The sequence below is a fragment of the Misgurnus anguillicaudatus genome, chromosome 3 (assembly GCF_027580225.2).
Source record: "Misgurnus anguillicaudatus chromosome 3, ASM2758022v2, whole genome shotgun sequence".
NCBI classification, from domain to species: Eukaryota; Metazoa; Chordata; class Actinopteri; order Cypriniformes; family Cobitidae; genus Misgurnus; species Misgurnus anguillicaudatus.
In genome coordinates, this window is record NC_073339.2 from 22228850 (window position 1) to 22249144 (window position 20295).

Consider the following 20295-nt stretch of genomic DNA (forward strand, 5'->3'; position numbering starts at 1 on the left):
TAATTCTTATAGACGGTTTCAAAAGCAATAACATAAACAAACAGCTTTTGTGGCCAAACCTTAAATTCATGAAGACTTTTGCATAAAATAAATAACAAGTCCATCTAACACGAGTCCCTCTAGAGTAGATTATTTCATAAACAAGCAAAATAAATAAGTAAATTACCTTAGTTCAAATAGCTAAAGCATATCAACTACTCTTTACACAACTTTTTGTCTGTTGTGTTAGTTGATTTGAAAAGTTTGAAAAGTCATTGCACGCCATTATTGTAATTTGATCCAGACCCATGCAGTTGACACTGTGGGTTCTGACCGGCTCCTTCTGGACAGACTCCGCTTAAAACTCTGCCTGGAGATACAGTCTAAACTCTCCGCAGACAGACCCACTCCACGCGCATACACACACACACACAAACAAACACACACACCCCAAAAGCATGTGAAGCACTCATTCTAAAAGAGGTAACTGACAATTACAGCTTGAAAATATTTTTCCCATTCAAAACGAAGGGAAAATGCAAATCTTTTGCATATAAAGTTGTTTCAACTGTCACAGATGAAGACAAAGTGATTTAGCTTTTTAAACCTACATGAGCTCTCTCTTAGTGTGTGGATGTAAAACATAATGAAAATGAAATGAGAAAACAACATTACATGGAGCAAAAAAGAAAGGCAGGGTAAAAAAAAGTTTGTGCAAATTGCAAAATGAGAAATGGATTGGATTAAATGAACAAGCAATAGCCTAGCACATAGCAATAGGAAAGTACACCCTAACAGGGATCAGGTGGGGAAGTTGAGGAGGGAAATATATACTTCAAATCTACTTCTTGATCAGCTTAAGGTCTACATGAACTGGAATATGCGACTGACTTTCAAATAAACAGAATATTGAATAAGGAAATTTAAGAAGGCCTGGCTTGTTATATCCACTGAGAATTTATTGGACCTAGAAAAGTAGTTTTCAGATCAAGATTACAAAAGACAAAATATTTATTTCCTGGATGCAGAACCCTTTTCCAACTCACTACTTACAACAAAACAACTTGTGTCAGCATGAAGAAAGACCATAGAGAGATACATGAGACAGGAAAGTGAAACTAATATGTTGTTATTGAAAACAGTCTGACAGAGTAATCAGAATCAGTATTTTAGAGCACCACAGTTAATATTCCACTGGTCAGCCCTAAATTAATACAGCCAAATAAATTCCCACTAGTGGAAATCTGTTTGCTTCAATTTAAAACATCACTTGCCATAATCCAGAAAAAAAGAAACAGATCAGAAACTTCTATTATTTAACTACCAGACGGCCTGGAATGTTTAATCTTTGTTGTTGTTTATTTTTTACCACAAAGTTTGAAGGGGATTAATAATGCTGTAATTTACCCCCCTCTCAGCTGTTTTTCTATCCACAGGGTTCCCTTTGTTAGAGAGCCAAGCTCTTGCCCTCTGAATATCACCACACTACACTGCAACACAAGAGGCACAGCCCCGCCATGCCAAACTAGACACACACACACACACACACACACACACACACACACACACACACACACACAAACTTGACACTCAACAACTGATCTACATGATAGACCTAATTGTGTGATGTGACCTAAATTTCCCTGTGCAATATCATCACAGCCACAAGTAACCTATAATGAGTTTGGAAACCTATATTTGCAATTACAATAATGATTATGATTGCAACATAGATAAAAAGCCAACATTAGCATACAGAGCAAGATTTCGAACACCATTAGCTTTGTCTACTATGGATAAACCAACAAGACAACCTCATAGATGCTAACTGCGGCTTCAAAACAAAGAACTTGCAGCTCAAATTACACAGATAATGTGTGCATGCGTATGTTTACTGGCAAGAGAGAGACCCAGCTAACCTGCTACACGGATCATCTTACGTCAGTGCAGTGACACAAACAGAAGACAGGATCTTCCAGGGAGCAGCTTTAGTGAACATTCAGGGGAAATCTACAGTCATAAAATAAAAATGCAGAAAAGGTTAAACCTAACAAAACGTTGAGCGGAAGAAATCCAATACAAAATCAATTAAATTAAACTTAAGTCAACTTTTAAAAAACTGTATCTGTGCAATGGTGAAACACTTGACTGTGAAGCTGCTGGAAAGGTGTCAAACCTATTTCATTCTGGAGAAGGATGTCTTTATTTTTTAAGGAAAGAGGCCAAGATGAGTGAGGCGTACGAACCACTCTCCAATTTGTGCACAAACTCTATTTCTCCCTCACTTACACACACACTGTGCTATCTCTCCAACATGCTCGGTTTTGTTAGTAAAGCAAGATGTCCCCGTTTCAGACAAAAACACTCCCACATGACACCAAACTATCCTTGCAACTCTTGTTTTTTCAAACATCAATCCTACCTTGAGTTCCGGCTCCTGAATGCGGCGCAGGTACACACCGTATATTGTTTAACCACCTGTTGAGAAGGTTTGTTACATTCTGCTTGATGACAAAAAGCCAATGACAGCTTAAAAATGATGCTGGAGACCGATCTAAATATGAACATGCAGGAGATGCTCTGTTTCCCAAAGACCAACAGGATGGACTGCAGCTGACTGCATTTTAAGTCTTAAGACATTCAAATTAACCCCAAACCAGTTTAAACACAATAAAGGGAAATGATCCAAGAACAGCTGAGCTGAACGGTGGTCTACTCGAATGTTCTCCTGAAAGTCCTTCAGCTCCAAGAGAAGTACATAAAGTAAACGTGTCTGTGTATAAGGCGGCAGAGGGAGTGGGGACAGGGTGGGACTTAAATGAAGAGGCCCCTCCAAGTGTGGCAGCTGCTGTCTGCCTCACACACACACACACACACACACACACACACACACACACACACACACACACACACACACACACACAAAAGTGTGATGCATACAGAGGCATAGGGCCACAGTGTCACTGTCTTGGCTTAACAGAGATGCCATTGAAGTCCAAACTATAGGGGAATGCCATCTGAACTGAATCACTAACTGGCCAGTCTCTCTGCAGATAATTGACGTAATCAGGCGCAACAGCAAAAGAGATGGAAAGAAATAATGTAACTCAAAATGTCAAGCTATGCGAGACCACAATCTCTTGCTGTCGTTGCAGCGCATCATGAGTTGCATTTACTGCAAATAGATTAGCACAAAGTTATCTCATGCCTGAAATTCTACATGCATTAGTCACCACTATATTTCAGATATAGTGCACAATAAAACGCTTTTTGGAGCACCAGGACATGTCTTGGTCTTTTTCTCATCTTTCTGTAAAAAGCGCTTTTAAACATTTTTATATTGTTGACTTTTTTATATTATTATGTTCACTAAGGTATAATTATAATATTACTAAAGTTTTTTGCAAAAAAATCAAAGAATTAAGTAATTTATGACTTTCCATCCTTTTTTCATTAATTATCTACACTTGCTTAGAAAAAAGGTGATTGTATTGACCAGGACCACACCCCTAAATTCATTGAAGCAAATGCCATGTGATTGGATGATTAGATAATTGCATTAATGATCAATTGAATAGGTGTTCCTAATAATCCTTTAAGTGAGTGTCAGTGTACATATTCTTTATTATCATGAAAATACCTGACAAGGTTTGAAGAACAGCAAAATATATATATTCATAAGCCATATTCTGGAGCTGCGTGTGTATGGTTCTTCATCTACAGCGCATATTGAGTTTCTGCACGATAGCTCTTCTCATACTGCAAAACTCTACTGTTCACACATAAATGCTACTCCCACGTTGCTAAATTTGTTATAAATACTACTGTACTATATTCAAAAACTTGTAAGAAATACTGTGATCTAATTTTCAGGACATTTCACCCACTACTATCCAACAGTTAAGATAATTCAGTATTAGTGAATGTGAGAAAGATGGTACAAGATGGATCGGTGGTCTCTAAGGAGACCAGAGCTGGGGAGTGCGAGAGAACTGACATTTGGATCATTTGTAAGTGTGAGATCGTTCAGAGGAATAAATGTGACAGGCTCGCATCTGCCTGCCAAAGCCTCTCCATTATGGCTATACGCTGAAAAGAGGCACACAATACGTCGTATGTGAGCTCAAAACACTCTGGTGGACCTACAGTGTGTACTTTTATTTTACAAAACAAGTGCTACTTGCTTTACAAGCTCACATGAATATAAAAGGCCTCATGGATTCAAAAGAGAACACATGAAATACGAATGACAATGTGCTAAGAACATCAACTGTGCAGATCTCAGCTGCAGAATCAGCAAGAAGCCGGCGATATGATATTGTATAAATACTTTGATCTAGATTGGGGATTTAACAACCCATTGATTTGAACAAAATATATATACTGTATCAATCACATAAAAATATACAAGGGGTGGACAGGCATTCTTATAGTGTTACAGTAAACATGTTATCCGTGTAGGCTACAGTGAAAAACAAACATTGTGGTTATCTTTTGTTACTTGATATTTCTAAGTTGCATGCCAGAACAAGGTTGTCTTTAGCAGTGGTTAATACAAAAAAAAAAAAAAAAAAATGGTAAAATGGGTAACTTGGATTTCCAAAGAGGAGAAATCGAGGCTGCTCATTTTAGTTAAACCATGTGTCCTGTTTATACTTTACAACAGATATGTAACAACAGGCAATGGCAGAGCTATAAAAGCAGGGTAAAGCACTTGTAGAGTTCTTTACAAAAGATGGGTATATATATTTTTGTTTCCATTTATGAGATAATTAATGGGAGAAGAGTATTTAAAAGAATCATGCAAGGCAATTTACTAAGGTTTGCTGTTGTCAAATTACTGGTATTTGCACCTAGGGCTGTGACAGTCTTAACCACAGCACAACCGTGGTGGTGAGCACGTCACAAACTATAAAAATATAAAGTAAAAGGTTATCCGTAGCCTGTGTGTAGCTCTGCGTAGCCTGATGTGCTCCTCGCCAAATTTGTAACAGCGCGTCAGTTCTACGCGGACCGCAAGCGATGTGATTGGTCCACTAGAACCCCTCCCATCAGGTCAAAAAACGAAAAAAAAGTTTGGAGCGAAGGGGATCGCACACCGGCCGCGCTGCGCCGTTCTTAAAAAAATCGAACACATTGTTTTTTATGAGTATATGCACACCGGCGCTGCCAGGTGGCGCCTGTCCGCGCCGCCCAGCTGTGACTCAGGAAGTTGCTCAAATCCCTGTCGCGCCACACAGCACCACTCACATAGTTTAACATTAAATAACATCATATTTGTCCCAAATCAAAAATCAAAGTAGACGCTTTCTGACAAAGCTTGTGCTATTTAATGTGCACTTCCGGTGTACGATACCGCCGAGTTGTTCTAGACGGAACTCGGCGCGACACTGAGCTGCGCGGCCGGTGTGTGATCCCCTTGAGATTACATCGGTCAGGGGACAGCAACCCCTCGGCCCCACTCAATTGTCAAGTTTTTGCTAACAGTTTAATTTCACCTAATGTTTTGTAAACAAATTGTTAATGAGCCCCATTGACTTCCATAGTATTATTTTTCCTACTATGGAAGTGAATGGGGCTCATTAAGGATTTGGTTACAAACATTCCTCGAAATATCTTCCTTAGTGTTCTTCAGAACAAAAAAATGTATACAGGTTTGTAACAACATGAGAGTGAAAAAATGATGACAGAATATTTATTTTTGGGTGAACTATCCCTTTATAGTGTATTATTTTCACACACTACATAATATACCAAAACTTATTTTTTAGTACTTAAGGTAATCTTAAAAACATAGGTGTCCTAATCAGTGTTATTTTGAGATGTCATGAATATGATCTGAAATGCATTTAACATACTATCTCATATTACAAAAATGTATACACTTGAAGTAAACTTGTACTCTTTCATACAAATATGGGTTCAAATGTATTACAAGTGGTACCTAAATAAAAAAATTTAATTACATTTTAGCATATTTTATATTAATGTACTAAAGAACAAAAAATGTAGGCTATATTGAGTACAGAATTAGTACATGAAAACAGAGCACTTTAAGTAGATGATGGAATTGTACTCTTTTAACTTGAGCTTACTGTACACATAGTATTGCAGAACATTTAATGATGAAAGGGCAATAATAATTAAATGCATTTCTATTACATTAATTTCAGGAACCATCTAGTAATTTTCTTAGTTTCAACTGGTTGCAAAGCTGTTTGAGTTTTTGACTGAATCAATAATTTAGCACGAATTTGGTTTTATTCCCCAATATTAGCTTTCATTGTCTTTGATCAAAGGTAATGATTTCATCCAGGAATCGTAAAATGCTTTAAAAATGGGTTATATCTACCCGCATTCATCAGATCTTGCACATCCGACTTCCACTCCGTTAAGTCCATGTTAGTAACGAACGTTCGATTAATTGTATGTGGGTGATTCTCACGAAAAAACATGAAAATGTAAAAATTGCTTAAATTACCTTTTTTCCCACCAGACATTAAAAAACTAAGTCTGGAGTAAATGGGAACATTAATTTAAAAACTTTTACTTATCATTTAACACTTTTTGTAACATAATTAAAAAAATTAGTCCTAAAAAATCTCATTACCGCAACAGTCAGAAAACATCAACACTGACATATTTTCAAAATGACATGACAAACCTGAAAGAACATAATTTGGAGATTCTGCAGATGCATTTAAAATCAAAGTATTATGCTTCTATTAATTAAATTAACATTTAATAAGCATATGTTGTGGTAATGATAATCAAAATGTCATGTAAGCATTCTGACAAGACAATATTTCAAATTAACTGTAAAAAAAATGATCTTACCTGGTAGCCATCTTGAAGTAACTGGTCCATGTGCTTGGTCACTCAAAATCAAACTTTATTAAAATTCTGTATGTGTGCTTAAACTGTTCTCAAAAAGTGTTGCGGAGGATGAGAACATCAGGCATGGACACATAATTTTCCTAATTTTTCTTGATTATTATTATACATGAATATTCAGTGAATATTTTTCTGTCATCTAAAGTAGTCTAGCAAAACATCCATTTATTTTTTTCTTAATATTTTTGTGTTCATTTGATTAAATTACAACATAACGCATGTTCAAACACAGCCGGACACATTGCGGTAATGAGAATTTCAGCAGAAAATTAGATAAAATTTACAATTATAAATTCTTATGTTGAAATCACACATTGTGCAAGGTAGAACACAGTATTGTGTTAATTCTGATGCTTTTTAATGTTACTATATTACACATTTTAAAGCTAAAATCATTAGTGCCGTGGTGTTTCAATGGTTTCGTGAGAATCACCCATATAGCAGGACAATTTATCTCTCACGTCTCAGCGTGAGAAATACAAGGTGTGGCGTGTGAGCATGTGAACTGACTGAAATGCGTGTGTCTCACGGTGAATGCGTGAGACTTGAGAGCCCTGACAAAGACGGGCCAAGTTGAGGAGAGATTTAACTCATACTGCAACATAAGTCGCTGTTTATTTACTTCCATCACTGCTGGTCTTCTCAAAACATACACAACAAGCTGCGGTTTCTCCTTCGTTTGTGGGTTAAATTGGCCAAGCTGCTTCTTCATTGACGGTCGCGCTGCTACTATGGTTACATGCATGGATAGTGCCTACCAGTGGTCTGCATGTGTGCTTGCATGTCGACGTGGATGACGACGCAGAACTATATATGAAAACCGACATGTAACCTACTCCATCGCAGCTGCACCGTAGGACCTTTGCACATCTATAATGAGCCCTTTTATCCAAGGGACACATGATTGGGTTCACAAGAACTCGTCACACGAGATCTTGTCACACCCCTAGGAGGCAACTGATATCAGCAGTGTTGGACAAGTTACTGAAAATTAGTAATTAGTTACAGTTACTTCTTTAATTGAATTACTCTATCAGTTACTGTATATCAAAAGTAATTAGTTACTAGGGAAAGTAATTTTTAGGTTACTTTTAAATCTGCTTTTTAAATGTAAATATGAACAGTACTCAACTGTCAAATGATTAAATGATAGGATGTGGGCCACAGTGGGCATCACTCTTTTGTGAGTTTGGTTATGTACTGCATTATTTTAGTAAAGTTTCTTATATGGAGCCTATTTTGCTTTAGATTCAGCCTTTAAATATTTTTGTTAGAAATTATCTTAATCTGTAAGCTTACTTTATTTATGGTTAAGACCATTTAGACAAATATTCTGTATGTTTAAATTGAAAATATATAATGTTTAAAAATTGTGTACTGGACTTGAGACACACAATTTTTAAACAAAGGTATGTTGTCCCGTTTTTCACGTTCATTCTATACGCACTGTCGTCCATGATAAAGTTTAATGATTCATTGCGCCGCCCACCACAGTCCTGTAGGGTTGTAACGGTATACCGGTATGGCGGTATACCTTGATATTAACTTTTACGATTATCATACCGTAAACATTTGCTTATACACGGTTTTGAAAAAAAAAACAGCAGATCTCACCTGCGCTACTACGCATGCAACTTGATTCGCCGTGACTGCTAGACTCCACTTGTTTATGTACACACTCTTAAGAAAATGGTTCTTCAAAGGTTCTGAAATGATGGTAAAGGTTCTATATAGAACCATAGCTTACTGAAGAACCCTTTTTTCCCTAAATGGTTCTTTGTCTTGACAAAAAGGGTTCTTCAGTTCCTTCCTTTTTTTATTTTAAATTTAGTCAGTTATTTTCAAGCTGCCTCCTGATTATTTTCACCTGTAAAAGCCCTAAATCATCAGTCCTGCTGAACCGCCAGCAGACTAACAACACAAACAGGTAAGAGAGGAAAATAATCATAATTTACTGTTAAAAACATTTTGAAAATTGAAGTTTTGTGTGTTCTTATTGTAATTTATTTATTTTATAACAGGTAAACTTTATTCTGTAAGCTTTATTCCCTTTATAACAGGTAAGCTTCAGACTGTTTAAATTATATATTTAGTGGACTCTATAACTCATTCACCGCCATTGACGAGTTATCTCGTCAATTATGAGTTAATATGTAACTAACAAATGTGTCTTTCCGGACGAATTTCAAAGTGAAAGTGTAATACCGCTTTTATCCACTAGATGGCGCCAAACCGCCAATTTATCAAAAGCGGAAGTTAAAATGATTTGATGAATTATTTGAACTGCCTTTATGTTTGATAGTTATTCTGAGTCTGATCTCTAACATAAATTCCTTTACAAAGACGCATTTTTTTAAGCTTTTTGCTCAAAATGTTGTAGTTTTGAAGAGAAATATCCATATTTCAGTGGTCAAATAAAGTGGAAAAAGTAAATATATAATGAAACGTTTTTTCCCCATTTTGTTTGTTTGTTTGTTGTTTGTTTGAAAGCAGAGGGTGTGTTCTTTAATTTGATATAATTTGTATGTTTACATATTTATAGAAGATAATTTTTCCTGCAAGGAATTTTGTGTAACTTTTGTTAAAATCACAAAAATGCAGGTGGGCAACTTTTCTCAAATAGGCTGGCAGTGAATGAGTTAACATTGATTTAGGATAATGATTTGTTAAAGTGTTAAAAAGCTAATACATGTATATTGCCCATTAAGTTTATTAAACTAATTATCAGAAGAATGTGGTATAACATGCGTTTAGTTTTTTTTATTGATATTTCTTAAAGATTGTACTTTATATCGTTTATAACAGGTAAACTTTATACCGTAAGCTTCATTCCTTTATAGCAGGTAAGCTTCATACTGTTTTAAATTATATATTTAGTGGACTCTGTTTTAAAAATGATTTAGGATAATAATTTGTTAAAGTGTTAAAAAGCATATACATGTATATTGTACATTACGTTTATTAAACTAATTATGAAAATAATGTGGTACAACATGTGTTTAGTTTTTTTTATTGATATTTCAGAGTTTCGTTTGTGAGGTAATTTTACTAGGAGTGAAGGCAGTGGGTATGATCGCTTGATATGAGAGACACATCCTGTTTTTAAAGGTGATTATATGCATGTTTCTTTCAATGCTGACATTAAAAAAAAAAAAGTTATTTACTGTTAAACATTTTGAAGATTGTGTGTGTGATCTTGTGGCACATTTACATGTAATAGCAGAATTACTTATTATTTTTGTCTATCTGTTGTAGGTGGATCATGAGTGAAGCTCTGCAGGTCGGCCATTGACTTGATAACAGTGGTTTATGTTTATTCAATTTATGAATAAATCTCTCGCCAACCATTCACCTATGTACTGACAAAACAGGTAGCTTGAGCAGAATCATATTAAAACTTCTGTCAAGTCATGTTTTACATGCAGTATGTAAGCAAACTCCAGGCTAATATTAAGTTGTTTTGTCTCTATGTCTTATCCTTTCTCCCATGTCCAACAGATCCAAATCTTGTATGATGATGACCACTGCAAGGTGAGGGGAATCTGTGATTATCACAGCCTGCGTCTCAAGATCAACATGACAACAACAGAGCATCTCTTATCTTACTCTTATCTGACTAAATGTTCAACTTCATTGCCACAAAACAAAGAACATTGGATGGAGTATGTACTGTAAAATGATCCAGCTTCTACAAACATTGACACAATCCTATTGAATTTTATTTTTACAGTTAGTAATGTATTATTTACATCCCATTCATTTGTATTCTATGTCATCTATCTGTTTGTGGTAAAGTGTTTACATCTGAATGTAATGTCATAATATGTTAATATTCAGTATTTATTATCATTTGCATGTTTTGATGTTGCATTTGTCATGATTTTATTGATTTCATGTTATTGTTGTCTATTTAGAATTATTGTCTTTTATTTTTTTTTATTTTATTGTTTATTTTTTGATTTTGATTTTAATTTTGCTGTCATTTAACATCCATATCTTGTTTGAGTAATGACTTGTTATATTTGCATAATAATTCATATATTTATTTTGATTCTGATTTTAATGCACATATTTATTATTGTATGATATCTCATGTAATGAAAAAGTGAAAATAAAAGTATTTTTCTGATGTCTTTTGAGTTCTGTTTTTTAAACTGTTAAACCGTGTAAAGTGCTATAAATAACAAAACAAAACAAAACTATAAACAAAAATAACCCTCCTGACTGCTGATAAATGAAAGGGTTCTTTATAGCACCACTGAGGTTCTATGTAGCACTTTTCAAGGCAAGGTTCTATATAGAACCATCTAAAAAAGGGTTCTATATAGTACCAAAGAGGGTGCTGCTATTGTTACAAGCTGAAGAACCCTTATTTGGTACTATATAGAACCATTTTTCTGCAGTGCAGCAGAGAAAATGTCAGAGACTACAAATTCTATCCTCTATCCCCCACCAGAAAAAAAGTTAAAATCTACAGTATGGGAATACTTTGGGTATACGAAAAACGAATGCGGGGTTGTCCTTGAAGATGGATATTCAGTTTGCAAGAAATGTGGACGCAGAGTGGCTGCAAAAAGAGGCACTAAAGCCCATTTAAATTATTTATATTACAGATCAATTTAAGTTGATTATACTTAGGCCATATAATAAAAACTATACATTTCCCTCACTATATGACGATGTGAACAAATGAATATATCCAGAGCAGCTCTGAGAGAATTTAATGAGTATTTTATCATTTTATTTAAAAGAATAAAATTAAAAGAATCAAGGTTAAAGGAACAGTATGTAAGAAATTTATGTCAATTAATCATAAAATGACCCTGATATGTCACTGGACATTATGAAATCATTTTTATTTCAAATACTTATATCACTGACAACAGTGTTATGGCCAGGATATTGTCATTTAAAAAGTGGAGTTGCAGCCTCAGCTGATGTTATTGTTATCATGTTGTGTATTGGCCACCAGTTGTTTAATTGCAGTTTTAGCCACAAGTTTTGTGATTGCAATACCAGTTTTGGCCACAATCCCACATACTGTTCCTTTAAGAATCAAAGTTTAATTTTTCAAAAGTGCAATTTTTTTCCAAAAAAGTTTGATATAATAAATCATATGTTCAACCCAAAACCCCTATCCGTTTTTTTATTAATTTAAGAGCCATTGTAGCTAATGATGATAATAATAATAAAATAAGTGTTTAATACCAGCAAACCGCGATAGTTTCTGAGATGATTATCATACCATGGAAATCTCATACCATTACAACCCTACAGTCCTGCGACATTAGATCAGAAATGTCTTGTCTGCAAGTGTTAATTTTTTCCAAAATAGAGTAACGCAAGTAACAAACTCATTTAAATTTCAGTAATTGTAACTGCGTTACTTGATTTAAAAATATACTTCGTTACATGCTCATTATCGATGAAAGTAGTGGAATTACAGTAACGCGTACTCCCATCACTGGATATCAGTGATGACCCGCTGGTTTGGGGGTAGGAACAATGAGGCAAGATATTCTCTCTTGGTCACTCAAGGTTGCGACAAAGTGTCAATCTGCGCTACAAGTAGATCATCAGAACGCGTTTTCAGCATGGCTGGAAACATTATAACCCCAAAAAGATTTATCACTTGAACCAAGTTTTGTTTTACAGATGGAAATGCTACAGCACGCACATATAGGCGCCAATCCCGTGGGTGCTCCGGGGCTTGGCTCGAGCACCCACCGAAATGGCTAAGCACATATGCTCAATTGCTTCACATTTGCTTCACAAACGTATATCTGATCCTCGTTTACATTTGTATATTTCAAATGTATGTATGTGCATTATATATAAGCCTTAATGCATCAATGCACACACACACACACACACACACACACACGCAAACACACGCACAGTATAACCATAGCAGTGAATTGGTGCACATATTGTGATGTTTCAATATTTCAGTGAAGGGAACAAAATTTATTTGAGTAGCAAATCAAAAAATGGGGTGACTAAAAGGCAAATAACTGCAGTAATTAACCTTCACACACACTCACTGACCTGAGATTGCACTATGTTTTAATTATAATATTTTAATGTTAATCAATATCAACCTCTTCAGTCTCTTAGTCACTTCTTCAAGGGACCAGACACTAACTACTATGCTACCTTGACCCTGTGTGATTTGAGGAAATACCCATGTGCTTGAGTGGAAAGCTAAATGCATAATAATAGAACTAGCCTGTCCAGACCTGAATAGATAAAGATGGGCGCCTCCCCCTCGCCGCTTACTGACTCTCCAAGCCCTCTGGATGACATCATTCTTTTAAGCCTCACTCCCATCAATCTCTCTCTTCATGGTCACCCATCTGCAGTAACCAGGCTAGTCACTGCTCATATTTATTAAATGGGTTCTGATTGGTAAAACAAAACTGATTTTACTCTCAATAAATGCATGCCAACGTACAGCGTAACTTAAAAGGAGGATACACACTAAGGCAAATGTGTCAGAACGTATAGCGTGCTGTCATTTTGTTGGCTTGCCAGCGTACACAAACTTTACTCTTTAACAGACAGATTTAGGTGATAAATGCAAGTGTGGGGTGATCAGTTTGGAGTGATCAGTGACTCAAGGTAGAGTGCATGTGCATGTGTCGCAGTTCAAGCACTCTCGTGTAAAGAGGGGTGTGTCAAGATGCCTGTCTGCCGAGAACAAGCTGTCGGCTACATGTCAGGGCAAAACCCAGGTTGGGTCACACCTGCCATCTGTTTATCATCTAACTGGCTCTCAGTCTCACTTTCTTTATTTGTAGTGACAGCATGAAACTACACAACAACCTAGATTCCTTAATCTACAGTATGACAACATAAAAAGAAATCCAAATTTAGACTGTCTTTTTGTTATTTCTATTAAAGGTGACATAGAAGGATTGAACAGAGTATTTATCCTTGTTCTGTGATGTGACATGTAGACAAAAAAATTTTTGTTTGGGTCTATAATGCCTTAGAAGCTTCCTAAAAACCTCTCTCAGATAGCTCTATTAGGGTGGGGGATTTCAAACAAGTGGTTTTGCACCTATTTGGCTCCCCCTACTGGCTTAACTTGCAATCTCATTACTGATTGGCTGACTTTGCTGCCACTCAAAAAATGTAGCCAATTATTTTAAAGTGGATGGGCAGTTAGATGCCTGTGATGTCATAAGCATCAGTTTTTCAGATTGGGCTGTTTTCTGGCTGACATTTCTAAAAGAGGAATTTCTATGAGACTGAGATGTTTAGCATGTTTAACACTTTTTGAATGTTTGTGAATGTGGGTAGACTACCATTATTCAACAAAGGTAAAAATGGTTTTTCATTCTCTGTCCCCTTTAATACTTAAAATAATAAAATTAAGAGTAAGACATAACTCTTACTCAGTTTTAAGTTTTTATACTTTTATTAAATTACTTAAAAAAGTAAAATCATACTTCTAATCTATATAGGCTTTTGGTAAGTGTAGAGCTCATAGACTGTTATCCATTTGACTTTTTCTTAGGGCAGTTTACTGGAATAGGAAGAATGTTCAGCATGTTTTTATAGTAGTCTTCAGACACAAAACATTACTCTACATTCTTATGAAAAGCCCAAAACACCATTTTAAATAACCATTAGCATTAACACCACCAGCTAACATCAAAATGGTAAATACAGAAACACATCTGACTATAACCTTTTGCATACCAGAACGAGTCTTTCTTGCTCTGTGATCTCAGATGCATAATATTGAAGTTAGCACAATACAAACGATTTGTGCTTGATAGTTTTTTGTTGGCCTCAGCATTAATGGTTTTCCTAATGTATTTCTAACACTGACCACATGACTTCCACTTGCTTGCACTTAAAAGCATGAGGAAAAAACAAAAACACCATTCTATACCTCTCAAATGTGGGATGAGGGAAAATAACTAATGATGGGTAAACATACAAATCTTCATTATTTAAAATGATTTAATATACCCATTGCCTTGATGAGTGAAGTTTTAATATGCTCCTGATTTAAAATTGTGGTAATACTGCCCACTGTATCAATCCATTATATTACAGATGTGGCCCTTAAAAATGCGCGTCTCTGAGAGCAGAATGCCGCGAGGACTTCCGAAATTCTGCGAGATCCCGCAGAAGGGGGGTTCGGTGGGGGATGCAGGAAATACAAAAACCTGTAGATGGCAGTCGTGTTTCATGTAGGCCATACTGACGACAATTTGTGTGCTTAACTTCATGCTGAGCGTATACTCTATGATATTGAAGTAACATGACACGGATTTTCTGTGTTTAGGAGATACTCTTTGATGCCATACAAATGCAGGCTTTTTTGGCAAACCTTTCGTTGGCGAAGTTTTCTTTGCCAGTTACATAAACAGTGACATATTCTTCATAAAATTTCGACTCAAACGCGCATCATTTGTCTTATTTTTTTCCGTGTACTTACAGTAGAAGAGACGTGATGTATGATAACTGAGTCTTATAACAAAATAACTCGCGAAGACCTTTGAAGAGACCGAGCGCATTTACGCAATATCATTAACTAATTTATCTAATTTTACATTTAGTTCATTTTTGCATCTGAACGTTTAATAGCTTTAACATGGTTGTGTTGCGCTTTGGTCGAAACGTTGTCTTTTAAATAATAAATATTGAGAGCTATAGTAGCAGTGTGCCGTTCTTTGTTTTTTCGTGATTGCAAAAAATTGCCCATCTCTAAAGGAGAATATTCATCTTTAAAGTTGAAGAAACCAAAAAGTATGTACTGATAAGCATTCGTCAAACATAAATAAATAAATATATATATTAGGGATGTGCCCGAAGCCGAATACGTTATTCGCAAGGGCACGGATAATGGCTTTAAAACGAATAACGAATTCATCCGAATAACAGAAAAAATATTCGGCCAGACATAATCAAGTGTTTACAGCTAAATTATAAAGCCCTTAAAGCACGCATAATATGTGTGTTAAGTGAATGAGTGTAATCTATAAAATTACATGAATGAATGACATTTTCTGCGCGTCCCTTATTTAGAAACTCGAGATGTTTTGGAATTAGTTTTAAAACGCTCCTAATATCAAGCTTCTTTTAATCCATCTGTAAAAAATTACCATTTTAGTTTTTTTGTTTTATTTAATTACACAAGACCAGAAAACCTTGATAAAATGCTGCACTCTGATAATAAAATATTCGTTAATAACTCCGTGTCTCCGTGACTTCGGTCACAGATGATCTTTAAATTACTTCAAGTTAAAGCCAGCTTCATTGTCAATCTAGGTGAATATAAAATAAACAAGTAAATAGATAAAAATATGAAAATGTAACATTTTAAAAGCAAAATGTATACTGAAGATTATTATGACATGAATTGCAATTAACATAAAAAAGTTAGTAAATAACAGCTGAAACATTTGAATTACAACTTTCTAATTACCTTGTTTAAAATAATTTTGCTTGTTTTGAACTAAAACTGACTTTAAATAATAGAGAATACTGTTATTTAAAATTATAAACGAATATCTGATTATTTATTAATTTAGATGAAGATTAATGAGAGAGTTTTTTTTAACAATTCGTTCTGTTCGCGCAAACGCTGTAGGCTATGGACATATTTAATAATGAGCTTAACAAGTTTTTTGTAATGCTTAATATGCTTTCGTAAATTCTTGCCAAAACAGATTTTTTTACTATTCTGTCTGCAGGTACTTGCGTGTCTGTGCGTTGGTTTCGGATCTGTCAGTCAGTACGAGTCTTGTTGATCTTAATAACTTTTTAACATAAATCAGTCCCGAACTTTATCTCTCTTAATAACTTTTTAAACATCAAGCAAGTTCCGGATTTTATTTTCAAATTCCTGCATGTTTTTAAACCGAAACCAAGATGTCAGACATGACATGCATCTTAGTATTAATCATTTCACTCTCAGAAAACGTATTAGATGTTTAATTAATAGGGTATTTGAAAACATCCCACTCATTTAGACAGAATGGGTCATATATGTAATGTGCTGAAAGACACAATAAACGCTTACAGCGCTCTCACGTTCAACGCAGATAGGCACAAGCTGTATGAGGGTTTGAAAATTAGAAGTTTGTTTTCCATGCCTATTATTAATGAGAATCAAGTTATTTGTCTTTTTGATAAAAAAATGTGTAATATTATTTTTAATATTACACATTAAAAATTACACATAATATTTTTACAGTTATTTAAGTTATAATTATAATAAAAGCAAAAATTCATTTAAAATTGTAATACATATTTAATGCTAACTTTACTTACAAATTCAGAAAATATTTTTTACAGTGTATAAATAAAACGACATGAAGGAAGTTCATTCCAAAATGTAATGCGTCTAGTAGCAGCTACCACTGACACAGAAAGTCAAGAAATTAAAAACCACCCACCCCCAGGTCTGCCAATTCTTTGCCAACCCCCAATTCTAATCTCCTCTCAGCGAGCGAATCAAAAGAAAACCTTGCAGTTGCTTTGTTTAAACGCAAATCTAGGCCTACTACGCTGTAAGTTATTTTAAATGAATTTCTATAACTAAAATTAAGTGGATATCGGGTAACTTAATTTGACATAATCAGTTCACACGCCAAACCAAGCTATTTTTCACGCTGAGAAGTAAAAAATAAGTTTTCCTGCTATACAATTAATAAAGGAGGTGCTGGTATACACAGAGAATTCCTGTCGAGTTTAGCAGTACGGTTTTTAGGTGTGGTCAACTTTACGCAGCGCCGCAAGAGCAGACAAGCAGATGACATCAGAGTACCGCGAGAAATAAGGCGGAGGAGGTTGGTTTCAATCGCTCTCGCGGTACTCTGATGTCATCCACTCATGTTTGAGTCTGTATCAGATGAAAATACAGATTTTGAGGAACAACTTATTGTTTGGAGATTGTCAATGGACGTTTCTTAGTGGTAAGTTTGTTTTTCAGTATGGACCAAAACGCCAAATGCATAAAATAAAAATGTAGTAATATTGTAATGTCTTGGCATGATATGTTTTCTAAAATGTTTAAAAATGAACAAATCAGTTGTGCGAAACTACACAGATATTTTTTTTAATGAAACATATTCAGTGGTTTCAGACAGTGCCTCATGGTGGTTCACTTTGCCCCACAGCCACCATTTTGGGAAAACTGCCTAGCTTAGTAATTCAGGCTAATCTTTAGCTAAATCATTCGCCTATCACCAATATTTATGGTATATTTAGACCTGAATAAATCTACTTTGACATAACCACCTGGTATGTATAAATTTTACTTTGATAGGATAGGATTTTTTTGTAAAAAAAAATCACTTTAATCATAACTCTTTAATTTGTCCTTCCCCTTAACATAGCCAAATATAAATTATGGTTGCTACCTGTATTTGTGGTCACACGGCTACAAATCTGTATGGTTGCCTAGATAAAGGCTTATTTTGCTCCACTCTCCTGTACTTTGTATTAAGAAACGGCTACAGAAGCCGGAGCGCGAGCTACAAACTACAGAGCGAGTGCGCGGGTGCACAATGGTGAAAGAGCAACACACGATGTAAATAACTAGACCAGTGCTCGCAGTACAGACACTTTATATTTTAGCGTACTGCGTACCTTCACTTCCTTTTGCGTGCCACCACTTCTCATGTTGCTGGTACTCTGCTGTAAAGACTCAAAGGGCGTTTCTTTGTGGCGCTGCGCAGACAGTTCGGCACCGAAGACATCAAAGTACCGCGAGAGCAAGTCGAAATGTTACAAAATGGTCCGACTTTACCTTTGCTCTCGCGGTACTCTGATGTCAAACGCCGACCAGTCAGCGCCCCACCATTTAAAGTCGAACACACAAAGCGTCAAGGCCTGGGCCCGGTTTCCCAAAAGCACTTATGAATGAACGATTACTCCAGAGCATTCGTAGATCTACGATGATTTTCAAGTGCAACTTACGTTACGAAGCTTTTGGGAAACAGCCCGTAATTCTAAGATGATTCGTACGATCGTTTTTACGATCTACTTAGCCTTACGATGCTTTTGGGAAACCCGGCCATGGTCATGACTTGCACATTGTGTGTTGCTTTAGTGTAATATAAAGTGCTCATTTGGTTTGGTGTATTTTGAGTGTGGCAGTCATTCTATTAGCCCCAATCAATCACAAATCATCGCTTCTCCTATTTCTTAGTAGGTGAACTGAATCTAATCTGCTGTCATCTGCAGTTATATTTACAGAGACCAGTTAGATTTTAAGAACTTTTTTTGCCACTTTTAAAACTGTAAAACTAAATAAAAAATATCATATGATATGCCGAATGAGCATATAAACATATGTTTTCTTGTTCGCTCCACGGGTTTAAACGCCGTTTTTTTCCTAAAGAATAATGTTAAAACTTTATTGGTGGTGGTTGAGAATAATTTATATGGCAAAATAATTTTAGCGCAATATAAATGTATCATATTGTTATTCTTAATATAAGAGAATACTCATATATTTTTACAACACTTTTAAATTTAAAACATACATATAAAGATGCTTAGTACAATAGCTTTGCTTCTGACAACAAGTTTCTGTAATAAATCAGTAAATCAATCATAAAATGTTTTGACAGTGCCTAATAAAATGCTTGTCAATTCAAACAAAGCTGAAAGGTGTATAAAACCGCTTGAATTAACAATATCTGAACTGTGCTCTTTTGCATACCTCTACTTTTCTCATGTCTTTCTTTATACCACATTTATCTCTTTAAAATATTGCTACTTTTAGAAATAATTTTTTGTCATTTTTTTGTATACTGAACACATTATAAACTTTATATTTTACCAAACCATGTTTCTGAAGGAGACGGACCGGAGCTCCTGCAAGGTGTTTTGTGTACCCGAGGAGGCGGAGCTGTGCTCCGGCCCAATTTAACCTATCTTTCTGGTACTTCCACTAACTGAGGTATCCGTCCTCCTTTGATGTCTGCCTGGTATGATTTTATTGGTCATCTAGGAATAATTTTCACTTTATTTTACCTAATGGGGCGCAGCGCAAACCCGTTGGTCTGTGACATCACACTACCGTGAGATCTATTCAAAAGCATGCTGTAGGCCTGCTGTCTCGCGGTGCTAAGATGTCACATGCCGTCCGATCGGTCTGCGTGGCGCCGCAAGATCGTCAAACGAGCGCTGAGCATTGAGTCAAATAAGACAAGCGTCAGAAAATTACCGAGGTCCGGACGGCCATGCCCTTTGTTTTGCCTCAAAATGCAGACAAATAATGTTTTTAGTAAGGCATGTTTGTTAAAACTAATTTTATATTCTATTTAAACTAAGGCTTAGTCCTGGTTTACGCTTATAAAAAACCGTCCTACAGCTCCTGAGGGGGTGCTCTCTCACTATTCACATGTAAATAAAATGGTTAGAAACCGGTTTTTCTGGTTCTCATTGCAG

At 35.6% G+C, this 20295-nt stretch overlaps 1 protein-coding gene across 19 annotated transcripts in view; it reads right to left on the reverse strand.

The window, feature by feature from the left end:
• Window positions 1-20295, reverse strand: part of gab1 (GRB2-associated binding protein 1) — a 112228-nt gene that overhangs the window by 35262 nt on the left and 56671 nt on the right. The window contains exons 1-2 of one of the 19 annotated variants that reach the window (XM_055205150.2): window positions 2402-2727; window positions 1899-1989 (exon numbers count right to left, since the gene is read on the reverse strand). The exons of 16 other annotated variants lie outside the window; for them this stretch is intronic. The gene's annotated coding sequence lies outside the window, so the exon portion shown is untranslated. Of the gene's footprint in view, window positions 1-1898; window positions 1990-2401; window positions 2728-20295 lie in introns of those variants that run through there. 2 more of the 19 variants (XM_073863093.1, XM_055205152.2) reach the window with 2 other exon arrangements.